Consider the following 11465-nt stretch of genomic DNA (forward strand, 5'->3'; position numbering starts at 1 on the left):
ATATTCTCTGCTAGACAGACGATGCTCACATAGGTCAGTATCGAAAGAGCCTGCCATCTATGAAAATGACGTAATTCCTGAAGTTTCTGCGGAACCTTAAAATCCAAATGAAGACAAGAGGATCAAGACGGTAGCCACGTGTCAAGAAACCTCGAGAGCCAGGTGTGAGGGAGGTGGGGGTGGGCAGGGAGAGAAGCACAAGATGGAGGACCTACGTTAGCCATGCTGGTATTTTCAGGCACAGTGCCCTGGGCTCCAGCACCATCATCTGGCTACAGTTCTTTCTCAACACGCCAGGGTCGGGACCATTTAGCCCCGTGAGTGTCCCTAGAGACTGACTAAGGCAGAGACCCTGCTGTAGCAACTGCCTAGCAAGACTTGGCAGGTGCCAGCCACCGCTTCTCCGACCCTCTTTGCTCCCATTTCAAAGGCACGCTCTGCTTTGCTTCCTAAATTGGAGAGAGGAGTGACCCAAAGCGTCCATGCCAGAGATCACACCACACTGATTTTCACGTGTTCCTTTCCGCGCTGTGTTTGTGAGGTCTGTGGAATGATTGCCAGCAGCACCAACCGGAGGCGAAAGGTAACCATAAGCAAATTAATAACCTCAAAGTCACAAGCGCCTGAGATTTTCCCAAATGTCCAGTTTGCCATCATAGGCCAAGCAGCCAATCGGTATTCTGCTCTGTGTCAGTCACCTGTTCCTCAGCCTCCTGACACAGCATGGACTGTGGAAATAATCGCTGCCATTCTCACTCTCTGCCGGCTCAGAGGAATCGTTCCTTCTCCCCACTCACGCTCAGCAAGCAGTCAATTTCCAGATGAGTTTTTTAAAAGGTGTTTATGACATGTTTCTTAGGTTTCATGGCAGCATTCACTGAACTTGCCCCTAGAGATGCTGAGGACCACGGTTTTCTTCTAGGAGCAGGCTGTATCCAAGTTTCCTGAATGAGACTCGAGAGTATTTAGGAGTATGTGTGTTAAAGAGACATTACCCTGGTAGTCGGTGAACTACAAGTTCACAGTAAACTTGGGTGCCGAAAAGATGGGCTTCACAGACCTGGCCACCTGCCTGATCTGCACACATCCAGACTCAGTGCAGCTACTCCCACCAGCAGAGGCGACGGGGTGATAAAATGTGCTCTCTGTTGAAGAGGGTGATTTTGTAAAAATCTCACAACAGACCGGAGGGAAATGTTCCACTTGTGTGGCATTCATGTGAGGTTGCAGGCAAGGAGCCCAACTCCTCTGCACACCAAGAAGGGACACAGCGTGAGAAGGGACCCAAGGGCTCAGTCACTTGCCAGGTTACCTACCTCCCAAGCTATGTCACCTCCCAGACGGCTCACCCCAGGGGCAGCTTGCCCTCTGGCCTTTCAAATCATGCTCACACATCTAATCAAACTTCCCCAATGTTCTCAAATAAAGTTCAAAGCTGACGGAAGCCCAGAGGGGCCTGTTTGACTAGGCTCTTGCCTCTGGCGCCCTTCCCAGGTGTTCTGGAAAACTCTCACCATTGCATCCCTTTTGGTTTTCTGGACTCCCCAAACCTGGAACCTGACTACCCACTAGCCCCCAAACTCTTACTGTACCTACCCCGGCCTACTCATTCCTTCATGTCATAAAGCTTCCTTGGGAACCCTCTCCCGCCCAGTTCCAGCCTGTAACCCTACCCTCCTTCTCCTCTGATGGGTAAACACCCAGGCAGGGCTGTCTCTGGGGTCCCAATACCTCCTCTACCCTCCTAGTCAGGCAGTCAGTGAGTTAACATTAAACCCAGCAGTCGACCTCAAACCCAGCTGAGGGAGCACCTGGCACTCTGAACCAAATAACAGAGCTAATGAGCCCTGAGCGTTCCAGGCTGCCAGCCAAGCCAGTCCGTGACCCTCCTTAGGGTTTTTACAAGGCCCCCAAAATGCTGCTTCATGTTACCAATAGGTAGATGAGTCACACAAACAGCCAGTGCCAAAACCGTTCTCAGGAGACAGGCCCAAAAAATATTCCACCCATAAATTGGTTTTCCTCTCTTGCCAGACTGGAGAAGTCCTGTGACATCGGACTGCAGTCTGTAGGCAGAACTGTGGCCTGGCGTCAGCAGCCTGGACCAGAACTTCTCTCAATGAACTCAGAGGTTTCCAAAGTCAAGTCGGCATCATTCCCTGTGCTAGATCACAATGCAGCCTTTCTGATCAAGTCCCATAAAATCCCCCAAACACTATGGCATGACCCGAAGGGCTCAGGGCTTCGGCTCTCAAAGCTGAACACATGAAGCCATGACCCCGTCCCCTTCCCAGCTGTAGCCCCCCACCCCACCCCAGGATCCCAACTTTCAAGAGCAGTGTGTCTTGGGAAATCAGACCCTAAAAGGGGTAGGCAAGGGAGGCTGCTTTTAGAGTGATCAGAAGTGGCCCCCAGTGGCACTGCCTGGTGAGGGGAATTACTCTACAGGGATGACAGTCACCAATAGTTAATGTGGTGGGAAGTGCCTTATAGATTTTTTAACAAAATTAAAGTAAGACTCATTCTAAGGGAAGCTAACCCTGAAAGATGTTTATGAGTCGTTCCCTGAAATGCAGCTTAAAATCAGGGCAACTATGATCTGTGTGGTCACATAGTAAGCTTGCCTTTTATACCAGCACTCAGTACTCTGGAGACAGAGGCAAGAGCATCTCCTGTGAGTTCAAGACCAACTTGGTCTATTCAGTGAATTTTAGGCTAGCCAGGGCTACATAACTAGCCCTGTTTCGATAAAATAATATAAAACGTACATGAGAAACCCCAACAGGAACCTGATGTCAAAAGTTGAAGTGCAAATACTATTTATCAATCTGAAAACATCAACTTCAGACCAGGTTTTTTTTAAGTATCTATTAAAAAACAACAACAACAACAACAAAAATCCCTGAATGCCAGAAGAACCATGAAGTACCGTAATGAAGTCAAGCACATAAAAATGTGAATGATTTCATCATCCTTGTGTGGACCACTGCTGATGAAAACTGCCTCCCCTACACATAATTATTGAGTAATAATGTGAATTCAGTGCAGAAACAGGTTTTGGTCAGGGTGGTGGGATGTGACAATTTTTAAAAAAAGAAAAGCACCTACTTTGTCAACAAGTCATGCATCTATAAAGTACTCACCATGGCCATGGGATGCTTCCTGAACCCCAGCCATGCACGGTACAGGCCTCTGGCAACCTGCTTTCACCGTCCTAGGGTCTGTCTATGCTCCAGCCTAAGTCTGGAGCCTAGGGAGCAAACTGCACCATCTCATTTCTCTTATTCTTCCTCTTCCTTATCCCCCCCCCCCCCCGTCCTCTACTTCTTTCCTGCTCCTCCTCTTCCTCTTCACCCTCCTCCTGGGACCTTGAACAAAGGGCAAGGTAAACATGCTTGATCTTTAAAGGTCAGGAGGAATGTCCAGAGACTCAAAACCCAGCACTCTGTTCTGATGAGGAGACATCCCTGTCCAGGTCACTTCTCTGGCTGTAAAACAGCCTATTTACTCCATATTAAAGAACAAACTCAGTGTGCACACAAGACTCCCAAGAGACCCCAAGCCAGAACAAACTCCACGTCCACCTTGTCCACCTCGTACATGGTGTACAAACTTCTCATTTGAAAACCCCAACACCAGGAGGTCAGCCCTGAGGTCGCCACCTAGGAACCCATCACCCAAAAGGAAGCCCAGGTTCTTCCTCTCCTCAAAAACCAACAACGGGCCCAGCAAAAGGCCACTGGAAAGGCCCACGGAGGGGAAGAAGGAATTTCTCAAAAGCCAGCTCACTGAAGTCCCCTTTCCGCTACTGTCTGCCACAAGGGCCTAGTGCATGCAGTGTGCTAGGAGGACCTGATGGGCGCTCAGTTACTTCATCCCCAGCCGGGATATTCCTGGATGACTGCGGGTTATGCAAAGTAACCCTTTTCAGATTTGACTGACCACAAGGAAAACAGCTACTGGCAGGCATGTCGCAATGCCCGCTAGGGGGAAAGGCCCAATAAAGTCAGGAAGAATCTGAAACCACAGAAGAACTCTTAGGTTAAAAAGCACAGTTATTTCAGGTGTCGTGCGTGTGCGCTCACGTGTGTGTGTGTGTGTGTGTGTGTGTGTGTGTGTGTGTGTGTGTATGTGTGTGCGCGTGTGTGTGAAACCAAACAGTGGCATGTTCTTTGCCTCTATCCGAACAGTTCTGGTAAAAACATAAGCGAAACTTGGTGTGCATGTGTGAAGAGGAGCAGTGTGCGGTGGCTGCTGCCTGTCAGGGATGGATCCTGATGGCACCCAGAGCCTTACCTCCACTATAGACTTGGAGAGGTGCCAAATTCAAATGCCATTTCCCGGCCCCTTAAAAGGTGAGCTATTCAGTTCCTCCCCAGTACCGGCCAGGAACAGAACTGCTCTTGCAAAGGCTTTAGGAACAGATTTCTGAAGTGAAACACAGCAACAAGAAAACACAAGTGTTGTAACAGGGTGTCCTGAGAGGAATGAGGCAAAGAGCGAACCGGAGCAGCCGGGAGTGCGGGGCTGCGCTCTGCTCATCCTCCACGCACCACTGGGCCACACAGGGACGCTATGGGCCAGCATGCTACATGAAATGTTTCTATGCAATATATCAGCACCCATGAATTGGTTTTTGCTAGTTCTTACATAGTACCCCCATTTTCCACTTACACATGGACTACATGCAGGCTCTTGATACTGCTGCCTGTCAGAGCCATAATTCTTGGTGAATTTCAAATGCTTAAATGCTCTTTTAAGGTATTTTAAAAGTACCTATTTTAGGGTATTCCACAGACCAGTTTGTATCCTAAAGCTACTGAACATTCAAGCCCCTTTACAAAGAGCAATAGCATAACACTGGTAAACAAAGGCAGGGTATGTCTGCCTTATTTAAAATTAAATTGCATACAGCTCTGGGATGGCTACTTGACAGCATTTATAACTGTATATTATGCATAAGCCAGAATACTAAAGCCAGAAATTACTCTGATCACATATTCTAAGTTTTAGAGTACCAAGATGCCTAAGAAGGGAAAATTAGGCTTGTCCCTGTATGGTAGGGCAAAGTCACCACTCTATCAGGATATTCAATACATCACCCCCACACCCAGTCAATCAATCTCCCTCCCTCCCTCTCACCTGACATGCTGTGGCTGAAGGACTACTGTGCATGGAAGATGCATAGACTATAAGATGTAAAAGGCAGGGGAGAAGGTCAGTCAGTAAGAGACCTAAGTTCAATCCCCAGAACCAAATAAAACTAAAAGCAGAGTGTGATGTCACACACTTGTAACTCCAATACTGGAGAGTCAGAGACAGACAGACAGACCCCTGGAGCTTACTGCTGACTTCCAGGTTGGTGAGAGATAATGTCTCATAAAACTAAAACCAAGTAGATGGTGCCTGAGGAACGATACCCAAGGCTGTTCTCTGTCTTCCATACACACATACACACACATATAAGGTCAGCTGTACAGCTACACACCCACACGTAGGTATGTTACACACACACACACACACACACACACACGCACATACACGCACACACAGGCAAAGGGCAATGAACAGAGACAGATAAGTGGTACAGGGCAGCTCTTGACCTTAGGAAGCCGGGGGGGGGGGGGAAGGTGCTCTGATGAGGGAGGCTTGATTGGATGAAGGTATCCTGTGAGCCATGTCCTTAGAACAAGAGCTCCCCATTTCCCCAAACGCCGTACAAAGAGCTGCACATGTAATAAATACCTGGGCAGGGACTTGGAGATGATTCTTAGCCTGCTGCTCCTGATGGATGTCTCTCACTCCATCCTACTGCCTGTACGATGTCAGCCCTTAAGTACCTGAAAACACTTTGGCCCAGCCCCGGCTCCTGCCACCCTATCTATCTGCTCAGCCTCCAGTGATGCTCCAGCTTCTCTTATTACTGGCTGTTGTTCTCCTTTGTCCTAGAAGCTTCCCCTCTATCATGATAGCTCAGCTCCTTCAGGCCCACCCCCACAAGCCTCCAGGCCTTCGTCCTAGGCCTCTTGTTCCCTTTTCTCACGCAGTACCTAAACCCCAGCTGCTTCTGCATCAGCACACCCTTAGCCTTCCTGCCCATCTTCACAGGTGACCCAAGATGGCAGCTTCACATTACGTCTCTGGAGCCCTTCCTCCTATAAAGTAAAGAAAGCCAGGTCTTTCCCCTCTCCTGTGGTCCCTCTCTCCCCTGCCTGTGATCTGGTGTCTCCTTCAATCCTACACATACTACACCCAGGGGATTCCAATGGCACTTCCCAACCAGACCTGGCTAGGGCTGAAGACGGCTTTCTAACAATGGCTAGCAGCTGAAGGACACTTCTCTCCCGAGTCCTTAATGCTGCTAAAGAAAGCTCTCAGGTTTTATAATAAATTTACTGATAATCATGGTAGAGAAAATATAAGCCTCTTATACATGTGCTAAGCCCAATGAATTTTTTTAAGACCCCTGATTGAGGCCTGGACTTTCTCCCCCCTCTACCTGGACGGTCCCCAGGAAGGCTGCTGGGCCTCCTTACCTCTCTGCTTTAACATGCAAGAGCACCTCAGCACACTCACCCAAGGACCAAATCCATCCAACCCAGTCCTCTCCTTCCAAACCCAAAGAAACAACCAAGACCCACCAAGGAAGGTCCTACCATTACCCTGTGATGAAAAGGCCACACAAGACTCCAACAGGCATCTGGGAAAACTGGCCTCTGCCTGCCTCTCCCAAGAACACAGCACTTCCCTGAATAATCTCCTATACCAGGGGAAACGCCGACTCCCACCTTCAACTTAAAATTCAGGATTTTCTTTGCCATGCCTCACCCCAACCTGCCTGTCCAATTCTCTTCTCACACAAATCCCTCATTGTATCATTACACCAGTGGTACCGAAGCCTGGGTTGTTGGTAGCACTCCCTGGGAGCTTTTGAAAGTTACAGACGGGCTGCGGACGTGACAGCTCAGTAGATAAAAACAGGAGGACCTGTATTCAACCCCCCACAGCCCACTTAAAAAAGCTGGCATGGTGGGTCAGGGGTGGTGCATGCTTGTAATCCCAGGGCTAGGGGGCTGGCTCACTGCCTACTTGGTGAGTCTGAGACCAGCGCAAGATCTTTTCTTAAAAAGGGCTGGAAAGATGGCTCAGCGGTTAAGAGCACTGGGCACTCTTGTAGAGGACCTGCGTTCAGTTCCCGGCACCCATGTGGCAGTGTCACTTGTAACTCCAGTCTCAGAGGACCAGACCCTCTCTTCTGACTTCCTTGGGAACCAGGCACAGATGGGATGCACTTACATATGTACAAGCAAAATAGATGTAGACTTTTTAAAAAGTGGGTAGCTCCCTAGGATAACAGCAAGGTTGATTTTACACGCACACACACACACACCCCTCTACAGATCTGGAGGCCCACACCCAGAGAAGAGAGATTCCTACCAGATTTAGTGATGGGAGAGGAAAGCACATTTTTAAGGTCCCTAGTGATTTTAAAGCAGTCTGAGTTTTGAAGCCCCCTTGCTGGTCAAATTAGGTTATACAGTATTACCCAAAACCCTTTGCAACATTCGCTTCCAGGCAGATGCTGCCCAAGTTAGGAAACTGTGTCATCCCATGAAGGGGTTAGAGAGGGGCTCAGCACATGCAAAGTGAGCTGGAACCAGTTCTTTTTCCTTTTCTTTTTTTTTTTAAATTCTGGCTCCCAGATATGGTTAAACGTGTGGGAATTTTGCCAGCCCACGCTGCAAGCTTAAAATCAGCCAGGGTGGGAGTGTTTACACCACCGAAATTGGCAGATGGTGTCATCCAGGATCTTTGTTTTTCTCCCCTTGGAGCAGGTTCCCAGCACACACCTGGCTCCTAGCCTCCTACACTGGACGCTGCGGAAACAGGCCCTCAGATTTCAGGAGGGTCCCTGAGATATTCACGGTAGCCAGATAACTGAAAAAGAATTTGGAGCCATAAAATTCTCTCCAAGAAAGGACTGTGGGTTTTTTGGTTTTTGTTGTTCAATCAGCTTAGAGGAGTTGGGCTAGCGGGCATCCATAAAGTTCTCCTGGGACAGGACTCCACTGAGCAGATAAGAATAATATCATTAGTGTGTCATTTATTTGGCTGTAAAGAGGAAGGTGGAATCCTTATCTCACGTTTACTTAACAGTCTTCCTATAATCTTGATTCTTGTGATGTCATCCATCCAGAACTCCTCCCTCAAAGGTACAAGGGCAGGCTTCTGGTCAGTTCTGCCTGACTTCTTCCAGCTGCAGAACCTCAGATCTTCTAGAAACCTCAGGCTCTTCCCTGCAGACAGGCAGGGTGAGGGCACCCGCTGCAGGAGTGATGTTGGCACTGGCTGTCTTCCACAATGCTGAGAGGGTTTCATCACCTCCAGCGTGTGAGCTAGTTTATAATTGTGTAAGAGAGGTGGCATCTAGCTATTTTCAAGCCTGTTTCTTAACACTCCCCAAATGCATGACTGGGGAGTGTTTGCTTCCTTAATTTCAGCACTCTGCGAGGGGTGATGGAGGCCTCTGGAATTCATGGATCCAGGCTCAAATCCTGGCTGGAGCATGTATCAAACTATTGAGGGAGAAGAGTTAGCAAAATTCTGCCAGCTTTCCTGTCAACCATAGCATCTGTGCAGACTCCCTAAAGTGCATACAGGAAGACTCCAAAAAGACACAGAAAGGGTCACTGGAGGTCTCAGTGTGACAGTTTTTCCTGGGGAGACACTACATATGTCTATTCACTCCAGACAGGAAGCCCACGACAGACCAAAGTCCAACTTGGTGCACCAAGGAGTTTTATTGGGGTTACTTAGGAGTCTGGGTGAGGGATTGCTCACAGGAGCGGAAACAACTCAATGACAGCTCAATGACATTGCCAAGGCCCACACCAGCACGGTGACAGCTCACGAAAGCTGGGAACCTGGAGCACACTGCACAGCTGCGGGCGGCTCAACAGCGTGAAGAGTGTCCTTTCTAGAAACTCAGTTTGCCCATACCTCTCCCACGCAGCTAGCATGGTTTCTGCTTCTTCCTGGCAGCTGGTCTCCACTCAAGAGTCTTCTTTGCAGCTTGTCTTGTCTGAAAGTGCCTCTCAGCTTTTATTGCATACTCTGGAAAGGGAGCCAGTGAATCTGCTCAGTTTCAGGAACTTCCTGACACTATTTTGAGTTGCTTCCCCTTTCTGTTTAAGGAGCTTCCTTAAACAGGGTGCAATGGAGGAAACTGTTACACAACACATGTCTAGTTCTCTTGAGTGGCATCAGATGGGTATCAGTGTTCCACAGCTTGCTAACAACTGAAGGTGCATAGTACCCGGTGAGTGGGCAAGGGGCTAGTTCTATTTACGATGTCCCTTCTCCCTCCTTAAAACTGCAAACCCTTCATTTCTGAAGTGTTGTGCAATCTCTGCCCTCTAGAGACTCACATCTTCTCCCAGGAGCTGGCCTCCATGCCTAGGGTATGGAGTTATGCAACACAGATGCCCTGGAGCCTACTGAGTAGCTGGACAAGGTTTCTTGTAGGATACTGAATATAGGTGCATTGTTCCCTGGGTGTCTTGGGGTTTGGTCAATAATTTTTCTGTCACTTCTCCAAAGAGAGACAGCTGTAGGGCTTGTGTTGTGCAAGTTTCTGTGGAGCCAGGACCTAGCTGAAGCCACTAGAAGCTGTGTTAGAAATGGGGTGGCAAACAGCAGCTTCCAGTGTACTTGCAGTGAGCATGGCTATCTGCTGGTTATCCCCATTCCTGGTTGTCAGACTGTAACCATGGAACAAAGAAACCTTGGTGCTTTATCTCTAGGGCCCTGGGAAATGTCCCAGGAACCTAATTCCAACTCTCAGGAGAAAAATGGTAACACAACCCCACACAGGTGCCAACCTGAACATAACAAAGCAATAGGAAGCCACAAGGCTGTCCACTTGCTGAATTCACGACTCCAACGGGGACTTAAGACGCTGTGCCCAGAGCCAGGATTGCAAGTTAGGACCACAGTGGCTCCAGCCTCCTTCTGGTCAACTGCTCTCAGAGAAACACCACCAATGGCATTCTCCCCCAGGAGGCATGCGTGAACACACACACACACACACACACACACACACACACACACACACCCCTCCCATGGAGTTTCATCGAGCCAAGGGGTCTTAATTGACTGGGAACAGAGGACTCAAGCCCAGGAGGCTTCCCAGGAATCGAGGGTGTAAACCCCATTCATCATTCATTCTCCTATCTCATTATCAGACTAGAAACCAACATTGGAATAAAAAGAAAGTCTGTGCAAACAGCCTGGAGGGGAATAATCCCAGCCTGCTGCTGGATTAGCAAACAGCAAAGAAGAAATTCCAGGAAGACCCCCTCCCCACCTCCACCCAGCAAATTAACAGCACAACTTTTATCAACAACGGTAGGAGTAAAGGGTGCCTCAGCAACAATCTATCCAGCCAGCTTTCTAGACCCTTCCAAGCCCCTGTCTGTGCCCACATCTGCAACCAGACCCAGGCCACATCAAAGGGCTGGTGGGAACAACAATTAAAAATGAAACTATTAAAGAGTCACCAGTGTCATGAAGAGAATCTTCCAGCCTGGCTCTTGGCGGGGAGACAGGGTGAGGACAAAAGGCAGCCTGTGCCTCACCTCTCTGTCTGGGTCCCTATTAATTGTTCTTTAAGAACATTAAAGCCTGGTGCCAGGACCTGGGGACAACAGGAAAGAAAATAAAGTCCACAGAGGCCTCGCTGGCATTTCTGCAGCCGGCCTCGGAGCCGGTCATTGTTCAGTGGGTAAACACACGAGACATAAAACAAATCACTTGGAAACCAGGTTGTTCACTTGATGGGTCCTCCCAGAACCAACTGTTCTCTCTTGGAGGGTAATTCCAGCAGGCATTTTACAGGACCTTCTAAAACTTTACATGTACCAGGCACCAATGCTCCCTGACTTCAGGGTGCCCCCCTCCCCCACCCCCAGTCCAAAAGGCACAGTAGGGAAGGAACCTTGAGAAGACCAGCTACTTCCAAGCCTCTCGCTCTAAAGGACTCGGCCTGCACCACCAGGGGAATACGAGTGTGCTCAGGGATCCCCGGGGCTTGCCCGGGTCTAGCTTCCTGGGCAGGGCAGACAAAGCTCTAGGTGGCCTGTTTTCCTGGATGATACGGTGTAACAGCTAAACGCTCCCCAGCACACTGAAATACAGCCGCTGTCCATCCAAGGATGCCAAAACGCTCTGCAAACCACCCATTATTTTTTATGGTGGCCTAGGAAGCAGTTTGAGAATCATTACCATTTTCACATGGCTCAGTACCAAAACCACCGGCAGGGCTGAGGTACCGGGTCTTCCCTTCACTCCACCTCGACCCACCATCTCACAGGAAACCCCGGCACAACAAGAGGGGACTCACGACTATCAGAAACGGCTTTTGTGGTGAGGAAAGCAAAAAAAAAAAAAAAAAAAAAAAAAAAAAA

The 11465-nt window shown here is 49.0% G+C and overlaps 1 protein-coding gene across 3 annotated transcripts in view; it reads right to left on the minus strand.

Moving 5' to 3' along the window:
- Nucleotides 1-11465, minus strand: part of Sh3bp4 (SH3 domain binding protein 4) — a 77635-nt gene that overhangs the window by 65016 nt on the left and 1154 nt on the right. The window lies entirely within an intron of this gene.

Source organism: Psammomys obesus, unplaced genomic scaffold (assembly GCF_907164565.1).
Source record: "Psammomys obesus unplaced genomic scaffold, mPsaObe1.curated_primary_1811, whole genome shotgun sequence".
Lineage (NCBI taxonomy): Eukaryota > Metazoa > Chordata > Mammalia > Rodentia > Muridae > Psammomys > Psammomys obesus.